We start from the raw sequence: 12,614 nt of genomic DNA on the forward strand, positions 1-12,614 counted from the left end.
AGCTCAGCCAGGATTATCAGGCTCCGGAAAACTGAGATACACGCCAAATGCCAGTTTATAAATGTCCAGCGGAATCTCACTTTCTAACCAGGCAAACCAAAATTGATTAATTAATTAATTAATTAATTAATTAATCAATCAGCCTCCCCAAGTGTCTCCCTGTGTCCGAGGGCTTCAGGTGTTACATGGTTATGCTAGTGACTGGGTGACTGAGTCAGCGTGAATGGGAGCAGAGGGACCACTTCCTCCATTGGCGCATCACCTCCAGGCTCCGAGAACCCATCCAGTGATCCTTCCTCCGCGGGGAGTGCCCCCTGCTAGGCACCAGGTGCTCCTCCCTGCCCAGAGCAGACAGCTTCCCATCCTGACTGCTGGGGAAGTGCACTAGCCCTGGTGTTTGCAAAGGACCTCATCGTGGGCCTGTGGAGGGGATTCAGTGACAGTTTCCCTTCTATGTATTTGTTGGTCTCTTTGGGGAGGTTCAAGGGGGCTCCATTAGTTCTTTTAAATGGAATCTCATCAGCTCATTTCTAAAGTCACTCAATTATTCATTCAAAGTATCCTGGGCACTTCTCATTAAATATTCCAGTGGCCCCTGAGAGGCAGCATAGGATGATGATTAAGAACGCGTGTTCAGCAGCCAGATGGACTGCTTGGATTCCAATCCCGACTCCACCACTTACCACTTAATGCCTTTGGGCAGGTTATTTAGCTACTAGGTGCCTCCATTTCCTTGCCTGTAAAACGGGGATATGACAATGGTACCTGCTTGATAGGTTGATGTGAGAATTGAGTGAGCGTCTATGAGTGCGTGGTGACAGTAAGCACTTGATAGGCATTAGCTGCTTTCTGTCATCCCTGTTTCGCAGGTGCCGGTGCTGGGAAACAAAGGTGAGTACAAGCACATGTGCTCTCCTGAGCAGATGGACACGGATCACCTAATTACGCCAACGCATGCAGATCCCCAGGTGTACCAAGTGCCTGCGATGGAGGCATTAGACTTTTTCAGAAGGATTGGAGGCAGCCTTCCTGAGAGAGGGCTACATCAGCTGCCTTCTGAGGAACGAATAGGCATTGTGATCAAAGTCGGAAAAGCCGTTACCTGGAGGTGGGGAGGAGTGTAGACTGCACAGGGTACGAGGGAACCTTGTGGGTGTTGGAAGTGTTCTAAATCTGGGTCTAGGTGGGAGTCACATGAGTGTATATACATCTGTAAATAATTATTGTGCTATATACTTTTGTTCACTATATGTCCTTCATACCTTAGTAAAAATAAATGGACAGGCAATAGCTAGGTGAGAGAGGAGGGGAAAATGTCCCAGGCGGAGGGAAGAGCATGTGCAGAAACTCTGTGGCAGGAGGGAATGGGGTAAATCCCAGGGACTCAAAGGAAAAGCCAGTTGTGGCTGGAGCAGGGTGAGCAGGAGGAGGTGTGTAGGCTGGGGCTGGAAGAGGTGGGGCCCGCCATGCAGGGCCTTGTAAGCCTGGGAAAGTTTCCTTATTCTGAGGGCACTGGAACACTGTTACAGAGTATTTAGCAAGCAGGGTTAGAGTGGTGGAAGGGGAGATACAGCTAGACTGACTCTGTTGAGAGGGGCTAAGGGAGGCCAGAGTGGATGAGTGTAGGCTTTGCATGATGACCTGTTGGATTTGGGTGGTGGAGGAGGAGGGCAGAAGCCTTTAGGGGGTGCATTTGACTGGGCTTGGTAATGCATTGGGATGGTGGGGAAGGGCCAAGAGTGGGTCCCGGGTGTCTGGCTCCTGTGCTTGGATGGTTGGTCCTGGGTGTCTAGCAGAGGCCCGAGATGGGGAGAGGAGCAGCTGGGCACCTGAATGGAGGTGTCCTTGAGACGTCCAAACAAGCGATGTCGAGTACATAGCTGGGTATAAATAATTGCTTAAATTGGAATAGTGCTTAGTGTCTATTTTGAAAGCATTTATTTATACGTATTCTCGGTGTTCCTTGCAGTCCTTGGGCTTGGTGGGCGCTGGTCCCGTGTTTTACACGAGGACACTAAGCTTCAGAGGGAACATGATTTCCCACGGTCCTGCTACTAATAGGTGGTCAAGCTGGCCTTAAAGCCAGCTCCTGTGACTTCAGCTCAGCCCCAACTGACTTCTGCTGACTTCCCACAATGCCCTGGGGTCTTATTTTTGTGATTGACGAGTTCTCTCCATCTTGAGCTGATTCTCACTGGCTGTAATTCTAGAGGGTAACAGTCTGGTTTCCCCAAATTCAGTGGGGACACTTGGCGCCTCGCCAGCCAATCCCTGACAGCTAGGAAGCAAAGGCTCTTAGTTTTCCGACTTCCCCAGCGCTCCTCTGACTAAGCCAGATTCAAGGTACCTCTGCGTGTTTTAGGAGCTAGCATCACTCTTCAGCTGGCCTCCCAGAAGGGCTGGCAGACTGGCTGACGTGCTCTGCTGCAGCAGCTGACCCTGGGTCATCTCCCTGGGTTCATAGACCTGGAGGAGGAATCACCCACACCGGGTCCTGCTTTGCCGGTGGGGAGTATCTCTCCTGCTGCAGCAGCTGGTACTCAGCAAGCTCTTAACTCCTCTGCTTTCTGGGCTGTTTCCCAAAGGCTGCAGGAGGAAGAGACCCCTGCCCTGAGGGAAAAGAAAGGTGGGACTGTCATTCTCAGCCTGGCACCACCTGCTCAGGGCATGGCCTTTGCTCTGGGTCGGGCAGCTGGACCAGAGCTGCCCTCCAGTTTTGCAGGGAGCTTGCCTTCCGGGGTCGGCTCACTTCTTCCCTGCCCTTAGTCAGCAGAACGTGCGTCCATCCTCTCACGGGTTTGCAGGGCACTAGCTGACCTGCTCCAGCCCCTCTCCAGCCTCCCTGCTGTTGAGGTTTGCCCGAGTCATTCAAATGACTGTCCTCTCCATCCCTCCTCCGGTCTTCCGTGGGCTTAAACACTCCTCTCAAGGTGTTCTGCGCCGACTGCTGGAAGGCTGTGGTTTCCATGGGCCGGGGGGCCGGGGCCCGCTCCCCGACTGTGACGCAGGCCCTCGCAGCACACAGCCCAGAATAGCCTCAGCTCTGCTGCTTTCCCAGCTGCCCTATCACTTTGCAAACTGGAATCTAATTTGCTGTCCACCCTCCCCACCCCAGTCTCTCAGCCAGTACCGCTTTCTTTGCTCATGAAATATTTATAATCACAGATTATGTTTCCCTATGAGTATAAACTTGCTTTTGTTTTTTTCCTTTCCATGCCCTTAAGAAGCCACCCCTGACACGTCAAAGAACCTCATCTCCCTAGGTTCATAGACCTCATCCAGTGTCTGCCGCAGCGTCCAGCTCCACCCATGGCTTGACTCCCTCTGCTGCCCCACTGCTGAAGAAGACACAGGAAGGCTGTACATTGGGGGTTGTGGTTGGGAGACCTGGGTTCCTGTCGGGGCTGTGCTGCTAACTAGCTGTGTGGCTCTGGGTGAGCCACTGCCTTGGGGAACTGGGGAGCTCACGGCATGAGGTCTTGGTGCCTGTGCTGTGGGCGTGCCTCCAGGGTCACCAGGCATGACACTGACCGAAACCTTGCCCCAGCCACCCTGAAGGGCATGCCGTTGGCTGCAGATGGAGACCTGGCCAAAGAATGCTCAGAGATCAGCCTGTCACCATCAACACTCCTGAAAAACTAGCCAGAAGCCAACCACCTCTTCTGGAGTTGGGAGGTCCCATCACTGCCTGGAAGGCAGGCAGTTCCCTCCTGAAACCCTCAAGCCCAGGCTTGTTTTAGTGAGGACAGCGAGAGCCAGAGGGGGCCCCTGCCCCAGCAGAGGAGAGAGCCCCCAGGGTGTGAGCACAGCCTCCTTAGCTTCCCTGCTCTTTCTTCCCACTTCCTTTCTTGGCCTCTTCTCATGTCCTCTCTTGTTCTTTCTCAGCGGCTGATAATTCATGTTTTCGATGAAAATTGCCTGATGTTGGAATCAAACACTTAACTGAAATTCAAATCTGTCCCAGCAGCTGCATTTCTTTTCTTCCCCTCATTTTGTAATTCAATCTTTTAACAAAAAGTTTCAGGATTTCTTTTTATTCTTTCCCACCTGGAGGATGGATCACAGTTCAGTTCCCCTCAGTATTTTGGACACTTGCTGAATTCTTTTGCCAAATATTAGTAATTTTCCAAATTAGCTGGACTCAAAGTGAAAATGAGTTTGCTTCTCAATTTTCAGCCTCAAGCCAGTTTCTTTAGGATTTTTTAATGCCAGTTGTCATTTGCTTGATATTTTGACAGGCTATCTTGTAAGGCATACCACGCCTTTATTTTTTTTTTTGAATGAAAGTGACTTTAAACTCATTTTATTTTGAGAATTTCATAAGAGCTCTTGAGTAATTGAGATACCCTTGGATATTATGAAACTGATTGGCAGCTGATTTTAGGCCAAATGTTTGCATGACAAATAGACACAACTCTTGGTCAGTCAAGACTGATGATCTGGCCTGCGATCAGCGCCATCCTTCCTGCTCCCCGCTCCCCACTCTGGGCTCCCTGTTGACTTTGTACCACCTCCCCAGGGCTGGAAGAGGAGAGAAGGAGAGACCTTCACTCGCAGTGCTGGCCTTTTCAAGGGATGCGCTGCCTGGCCTCCCGTGGATTCCTTGAGCTGGGGGAGGGCGGTGCTGCCCCATCCCCATAACCCAGTGCCCTTTCTGGCTGGCACACTGGCTGGGGAGCTTTCATCTTTTCACCTACCTCATTGGCACTGTCTTTAACCAGTTGCATCAACTCATTGGTTTTCTGCCAGCTCTGGTTAAAGGTTTGCTAGTGAAGAAGAATGAAACCCTTGCTTGAAATGAGATTCAGGGTTGTCTGTGGGTTTTGTTTCTCCAGGCTGGGTCCCCACAGTAGATGAACGGTTAAGAATTACTTACATGGTTCTCCATTTATCTCCAGTGTTTGCTGCAGCTCTCCTGTCCCATAGACTTCCCTTTGTACTGAACTGAATTGCTTTTTAGTAGGTAACTGCTTGCAGAGAGACAGTCCTTGTATATACATTTTTCTTTTGTTAGATAAAAAAATTAATTTTAGTCTTACCCATTCACTTTAATTTTTCTATTTTTTTTTCTTAGTGGAGGTGCTGGGGATGGAACCCAGGACCTTGTGCATGCTAAGCATGTGCTCTACCCCTGAGCTATACCCACCCCTTCCTTACCCCTTCACTTTATTTATGAGATCATGTATTTATGTTTTTAAAAAGTCAGAAGCTGATGTACTTAGGGTGTGAGGTGTCACAATATCTGCTCCAAAAAGTATCAGTTGATGGATCTGAGTAGTGATTACACAATTTTTTCAACTTTTCAAAGTTTTGGCATTTTCAAAATGTTAGGAATAAAATAAATAAAATAAAAAATAAAATAAAAAAAGGAATGACTGCTTAAAAAAAATTCTGATGATAAAACCAAACTTGTGTTCAAAACATTTTCTCAGCAGCCAGGGAGCCTGGCAGGGCCCAGAGGTGTGGCCCCTCACTGGCTGGTGGGGACGGGGCTGCTCCAGGGGCTGTGAGCCCGCTTGCTGGGGCCTGAATGTTCGCACCGCCCCTCCCTGTGCCCGTGCGTGGCCTGGGCCTGGTTGTCTTCTATAGGGATGTGGCTGTAGTGTTTAACTCTGTTCCCAACACCTGGCACACAGTAGGTGTGCAGGTAAATGTCAAACCAATAGATGACTTCTGTTCAAGTTCAGGTGAGTTTTTCCAGGAGAGAAGCTTGTGCTTCCTAAGTAGCTGCTCTTAGTTGCTGTGTGCTTTGTTTTGGGAATGCGTAGGGTGCTTCTCTCTCCAAGGGCACGCCTCAGCGAACCCACCTGTGACTTGGGTTCATTTCAGAACAGAAGTGGCATGCACCCGCACTCGTGTGGCGTAGGTCTTTCACTGTGACTGTGTAGACTCTGGGGCTGAGCAGCCCCCCAGATTTCACAGAGGAAAATAGCAGATTCCATCAGATCTCAGGTTTTCTGGTTCCGTCCTTTTCACCTCACAGCATCACAGAGCACTTTCTCTCACCAGTAAGTTTAAAAACACGATGAACTTTCTGAAAAATACATTTGGATGGGGCCAGACCCACCCAACCAGCAGAGATAGGAAGCAGCATTGCTTGTGAGGAGCTGGGAGGATCTCGGCTCCCCTGAGCGTGTTCCCAAGGGTGGTGACCGGCAGGAGGAAGGTCTGTGATGCTGTGGTCTGAAGCCTTTCCTCTGACCTTAGTTCCCCACTGGGTCCGAGGGCTTCAGAGCCCACCTCATGACCCTCTCCTCCTCCTGGATAGCAGGTGCTTCCTCACTGGGGTCCGCGTGGTCTCTGAACACTGCTGCAGGCAAACCTCATCCCCTGCAGGGTCCTTTGGCTGCACAGGTGCTCCCGCCTTTGTGATGTCCCCTCAAGCCCACTGCTAAGGCTTCCTCCAGCCTTGGTGACAGTGCAGAGCGGGAGGTAGGGCTGAGGTCCCTATTTTATGGATAGAGAACTGAATCAGTGTGCAGTGGAGTTGGGCCCAGCGTTCTTTTTATTACTCTGTGGAGCCCCAGCTGGGCCTGGTACCTCCCCACACTTTTCACACCTCTTTAAAATCGGTAATCCCCATGGGCTCAGGAACAGTGTCTTATTTTGTTCACGGCTGTGTCCCCGGTTCTCAGTAGATGTACAAAAAATATTGAGAGTTCAAAGGTTAAAATTTGGAGTCTCAGTTTAGGAGTCTGTGGTACAGATGTGTAGAACAGGAGTTGGCAAAAATTAAGACATTCTAGGGTGTATTTCCAAGGACAGGGCACAGTTGCATATCTCTGGGTAGATCCTTACCCAGTGAACTTCACCCCCCATGTCATATGCCCAGTGTTTCCTGCTCATAGGATATCTTCCCATGCCAAGTCTGGACTGATAACCCCATTAAACTAGAGTTCACATTCATGTCCAAAGAATCCATGTGTGGTGTCTTGGAGAAAACCCATGATGAGGTGTGGCTTTGGGCCATACCTTGGGTATCTCTTACTGGGACCTAGCCAGGCCTGAATAAGGAGCCCTTAACTGGAATTTAGTTTCTTTCTTTTCCAAAAAATAAAATACTATACCTTGTCCTAAATTTACTTTCAATCACACAGAATTTTTAATACCTTCAAATGCTCAGGCAACAACAACAAAAGGTTACAAAGCAGCTTAGGAGGCAGTAGTCTCTGTGGGGTTCTGAGGGTAACAGGACTGGTGAGTATCTGGGGGATGGATGGAAGGGGGAAGATGAACTTGCACAGCTCAATCCTTGGGTTTAAATGATGTCCTTGGAGGCAGTCAGCAGTCCCCAGGCTTAGGCAGGGGACAGAAAGACAGGGAGTAAGAGAAGAAAAGAAAGGAGAGATGCACGTGATGGAAAGTGATGTGTCCCCCTACCGTGGCTTCTGCGTTCATCACTGTCCAGGCTGCCGGTTGCTTCTTTTTGGCAAAGCTTTTCCACCTTCCTGTCTTGTTTCCCCCATTTCCCCCCACCCAGAAGGATGTAGAATAAATGAGTTTTCTAATGGACTAAGTTTTTAATCTTTACCATGTTTAGGAGAAACGAAAGCTGTCCAAGGGATAAGGCAGTGGTTCTCAATGGGGACACTTGGCAGTGTCTGGAGACTAACTTGGTTGTCACCACTTAGGGTGGCATCTGGTGACTAGAGGCCAGGGACACTGCTAGACATGTTACAAATGTACAAGACAGCCCCCACAGCAAAGAACCACCTGGCCCCAAATGTCGATGGGATAGTGCCAAGGGGCAAAAACCCCTGGGGTAAGACTAGGTGGGACCTGCTGTGTGTTGGGGGACAGAGGACGCCCGGGAGCCATTGTAAAACATTGGTTCCTAATAACAGTGTAGAATTATAGGAATAAAACCCTCACTGGAATCCATGAAACTCTGCACTTGACCACTGTTTATCTGCCCACTGCCCCAACTTGAGCCCTAAATGTGGAGCAGGTGATGGGGACTCCGGAAGGCTGCAGTAAGTACGGAAGGGTCGAGCACTAGGCCAGCCGTCAGCACCGGGGCACCTGGCTCACAGCGTGCAGGTGGAGGGACTCAGTCCACACAGGGGGCGCCGAGCTGGGGGTCGTGCTCAGCCACTCGTGGAGCTGGGTCGCCTTGTTAAGTCCCTCTTCCCAGAGCTCGGGCTCCTGCCCCTGCTCCTTCTCTGTGATTGTCGTAGCAGTGGTCCCAGCAACCTTCCTACTTCACAAATCTCACAACTTTGGAGTCACTTTTGGGTTCTTCCGCTGTTCCCTGTCCATTTCTAGTTTTCACAAAGTGCTGCCCACTCTCCTACAGCGCAGTGGTCCTCCTCCTCCATCCCCAGGGCCCCAACCCAGTCCTGCACATGGCTGCCTAGTTACTGTGCAATCCAGTCGCCCACCAGAGGCAGTTCTCAGGGTAGAAATCCCATCTTTCACCCTGGGGCCTCTAGTGCATGCTAGTAGGAGCAAAGAAGAGACACCCATGTACTGGGGAGAAAGCAATGTGTTGGGGGCTTGCTTTGGGCCAGTTTTGTACTAGGCGCTTTACACATTCTGTTCCAAGACGCCCCCCTGACGACACCGAGATCATTGCGCCTGAGGTGTGGGTGAGAAACCCCAGCCAAGAAGAGTTAGGGAACAGGCGGTCAGGGCAGGCTGGGCTTTGAAGTCAGCCTGTCTGACCTCGTAGCTCCTGCTCTTTCTGCCGCACTGACTGTGATGGAAATATTTCTTGGTAAGGTGCCCTCTCTCAGCTATTAAAGTCGTCTTCCGGAAGCAGCTGCAAGATGAGCACTGCGGACACTCGCAGTCACTTCCAGTTGCCTCTCAGGTCAGCTCCCTCCAGCCAGCCAAGGGCAGTGCTCCTGCTCCTGCAGGAGGCCCGCTCCCTGCCTGTCATCAGCAGTTTCCTGTCCCTTGCAACCTGGGATGGCTGCTCTGGACAAGGAGACAGGCCTCTGCCTTCCATTCTCTGCGCCCAGCCAACCGTGGGCCCCCTGGTGGTGCCCTGTCTCACTGCACAGCCCTCGGTACCCAGTACTGGATGGATTCCCAGATGGAGAGCATGGGTCCTTCCTCGCCCCCAGAAAAACCTGTCTCTGCTTCTCCAAACCCACTCCTCAGCTAGAAAACCCAGGCCAAGGCAGCCCTGCCTGCCTGTCCCTTAGTGGGGTTTGTCCCACCCAGAGACCACTCCTCACTTTGTTTCTCCAGCCTGGTCCACTAGACTGCTGCCTTCCATCAGCACATGCCATGCTGAGCCCATAGCTCTGCCTGCGCCCGTCTTTGGCTTGGAATGTCCTTTTCTCCTGGAGTGGCAGCCAGGCATCTATGGAACCTCCTCAAACATCTCGTCAGTGGAATTCCGATCTACAGACACTTTTTCCCCCTTCTTAACTTGCCTCTTCCACCCTTCTCTGTGCCCACGAGGCTGACCTGTATGACTGTACCAGGGGTCCCTGGCCCTCTGATTTCCAGCTGGGTTTGGCCAGTAGGGGCACCAGCAGGAGCTCAAAGGACCAGAGGAAAGAGAGGGTTTGGGGTCTCTGGCTGTCACTGGTGGACAGCTGGGTCAGAGGCAGCCCACATTGGGGTGGGGAGGGGATGGAGCAAGGGGATGCTCACCCAGAGCATGGAGGACTTCTTCAAGAGGAGAGGTGGCTGCAGTTAGAGGGCGACACAAGGAGCTTTTGAGGATGGAGAGACCTGAACAACTCTGTGGATGCGAGTTCTCCCCATGCTGTGAGGGGTCTTTGGTAAGAAGATGTTGGCAAGGCGAGTACCAAGAGGTCAGCATTCGCAGCACAAGAAGACCCACGGAAGCTGACCTCCCACAAGACCATGGGACAAAACTGCCTGATGGAGAGCAGGGCTCTGGGTGGAGACCCAGGGAGGACGGATTTGGGGGTTCATCTGACTTAGATGGAAAGGTGATTCGATGGGGGAGAGCAGGCAATCACGTGGTGCTGTCCTCTGGCCTCTGCGTCCCTGATCACCCAGATCACTCACTGGGGCCTTCGTGCCCTGCAGAGTCTGAGGGTGTTGCCCAGGGGCCTGAGAATCAGCAGGCACATTGAGGACCATTGCCTGCCCGCCAGCCTGCTTCTCATCGCTCCACGTGCTGCTGCCTCATCTTCCCAACGCCTTAGGAGGGAGGATCTGTCAGTCATAGTGGGTTTTGCCCTGTGTTAGGTGAAAACTGAAGCTTGTATTGGAGAAGTGCTTGTCTAAAGTGCCAGGGTCAGGAACCAGTGGGGCTGGAGTGTTCAGCCTCCGCAGTGCTGCTGGAGGCGGAGGCGGTGGGGACTGAGGGACAGAGGCCCCGAGGGTAGGGCTGGGAGGGGCTGGATGCTTGGCATCATTCTCTCTTCACAACACCCTCATGAAGCATGTATTACTCATCTCGCTTTGTAAAGTGCAAGCAGGCTTGCATGTTACTTAAGTTGCCTACAACGAGGGGTGGAGTGAGAATTTTGGCCTAGGCCTGGCTCAAAAGGTCCTCTCAGCACTAGATGGGATCCTTGCCGGCAAAGCCGCTGGGAGGGAAGAGGCCTTCTGCTGCCCGCCCTGTCCTTGCGAGCAAAAGGCAGCATGAGTCAGCGCTTCTGAGCGTATACGAGGCTCTTTGGAAATCTGGAACCCGGTGATGGTTATGGACCCTCTCCCCAGCACAGTCCACACATGCAGAGAACTCTGGGTGGGATTTTGGGCCCCCCCACCAAGGCCTCCGGTGGCTCCTAGGTTGAGAATCCCTGTGGCACTTGTTCGTTGGCAGTGTGACAGACAAGAAGTGGTGACCGTCCATAGCCTGTGCTGGACACGCCACAGCACACGAGGACACCTGTACATGGACAGGCATTTCAGCCTCATTTTTCATCATGAGAGCTGGATGGCCGTCGGTAGTGGGCAACTCGGTAAGTAGAGCCCATCCCTGCCACAGAATGGCACATGCTAGTTCCAAGAAAGGAGGACGTAGTTCTAAACAGATGCAGCTCCCTCAGACACACTGTTGAATGGGAAACAGCGTGGTGAAGAGTGACACACACACACACACCACTGACGTAAAATCAAACAAAATCACTCAACAGTACTTATTTTTCACACATGTCGAAAAATGCCTATAAGTGCATGAAACGGGGACTTGAATGACATCCAGGGTGCTGCTAATAGCCGGGTCCTTTGAGGGAGGGTAGGTGGTCCTGGTCCCAGGTGACACAGCCCTAACTGTAGTGCTTTAAAATTTTTCTAAAGAGACTATATCCCTGTATTATGTGTATACTTAAAACTAATTTTCAACTGCAGCACACACACTGGGTATACGGGGGAAGGAGGGCAAGAGGAAAGAATTCTGAAGGAGGTGGGGTAGGGTAGGGGAGAGCCTTCATGTCACAACCCTGCATTCTGACCTTGACAATTACCTGCCAGTGACCTTGGGCAAGTCACTTTAACTGTCTGAGCTCCAACTTCTTCTGTGAAATAGGGGTGATAATGTCCGCCTTTTAGGGCTCCTGTGAGGATGAAGTAGGATAAAGAACTCCTAGCACAGTAGGTGCTCAATAAATCATAGCCATTATTGTTATTTCAAATCTCAGCCCTCAAAATATTTGAGCTCTTACCAGGTAACAGTTGGGTTAAGGGCTTCAGGACTATATCTGGTTCAATCAGAGGTGACTTGCTGGAGGAGGAGGAGGAGTTAAAGCTGCTTAAAAGTGTGGGAAGCAGGGCAGCAGTGAGTCAAAAGGCTGTGTGCAGTGGCCAAGAGGGATCATACCTATGTGCCTGTTATCAGTAGTAATATTACTATCTCCATGTTACAGACAAGGATATTGAGAGTCTAAATAAGTTGCCCATAGACACACAGCTAGGAAATGCAGAACTGATCACATTGAAGGGATGGGCTGAGACAGAGAACTTGAGCAAATGCAGAAAACTGGGGTAGTTCTATGAGAGGAGAAAGAGGGAACGAATGGGTTTTGGCACCAGAAATACTCCTGAAGACAGGGATGGGGGCCAGGTAACATGCCAGCATAGCCTTGGTGAGCACATGGTAGAGGTGGGCAGAGGAAGCCCAGGGGCACAGCTGGACTTAAGGTCTTATAATCACAGGATGCTCTTGACAGAGGCCGCCAATCAGCAGCCCCTCAATTGCCCTAAGGCCCAAATGGAAAGGATTTGGGCCAGCCCACAGGGAGGATGCCAGGCTGTGTGGTCCTAGGAGGTCGGGAGCCTTTTCCCAAGAATCTTCCAAGAACTGGGTGAGTTGAGAGCCAGCTGGTGGTGCTGCACTGAATTAAGCAACACATACGCTGTGCCCCAGCAATTCTGCTCCCTGGGTTCTCTGGAGGGGCTACAGGGGTGGTCATCTGCAAGGATGCTCATGCAGGATGGCTGAGGGGGGTTGGAGGGAATGTGGGTGCCCGTCTCCCTCAGAGCAAATAGATGGGCAAATAGATGCAGAGGGCACCCACCCGTACAACACCAATGGGTTTTAAAAACACGGTGTGGAGTGAGCAAAGTGAGAATGGACACAATGTACTAAGCATGACACTAGAAAATACACACTCATATTTTTGCAAGAACACATACAAGTGGTTAACTGTGGGGTGGGGCTGAGGCATGGGGATAGAAGTGAG

The sequence above is a fragment of the Vicugna pacos genome, chromosome 20 (genome assembly GCF_048564905.1).
Source record: "Vicugna pacos chromosome 20, VicPac4, whole genome shotgun sequence".
In the NCBI taxonomy this organism is placed as follows: Eukaryota; Metazoa; Chordata; class Mammalia; order Artiodactyla; family Camelidae; genus Vicugna; species Vicugna pacos.